The sequence below is a fragment of the Vigna unguiculata genome, unplaced genomic scaffold, assembly GCF_037176805.1.
Source record: "Vigna unguiculata cultivar grain cowpea cultivar isolate G323 ecotype 2 unplaced genomic scaffold, ASM3717680v1 ptg000292l, whole genome shotgun sequence".
In the NCBI taxonomy this organism is placed as follows: domain Eukaryota; kingdom Viridiplantae; phylum Streptophyta; class Magnoliopsida; order Fabales; family Fabaceae; genus Vigna; species Vigna unguiculata.
The window spans coordinates 39,585-40,000 of record NW_028196927.1 but is presented as its reverse complement, the minus strand read 5'-3'; positions in this window follow the sequence as shown (position 1 = coordinate 40,000).

Genomic DNA, 416 nt, shown 5'->3' with positions numbered 1-416 from the left:
TGAATTCCATTGGACCCAAAAATGATACATTGGAAGAATCATCTGAGTCTTCCAATATCAATAGGTTGATTGTTCCGCTCCTGTATCTTCCAAAAGGAAAAAAGATCTCTGAGAGTTCTTTCCTGGATCCGAAAGAGAGTACTCGGGTTCTCCCAATAACTAAAAAGTATATCATGCCTGAATTTAACTGGGATTCGCGGTGGTGGAGGAACTGGATAGGAAAAAAGAGCGATTCTAGTTGTAAGATATCTAATGAAACCATCGCTGGAATTGAGATCTCATTCAAAGAGAAAGATATCAAATATCTGGAGTTCCTTTTTGTATATTATATGGATGATCCGATCCGTAAGGACCATGATTGGGAATTTTTTGATCGTCTTTCCCCGAGAAAGAGGCGAAACATAATCAACTTGAAT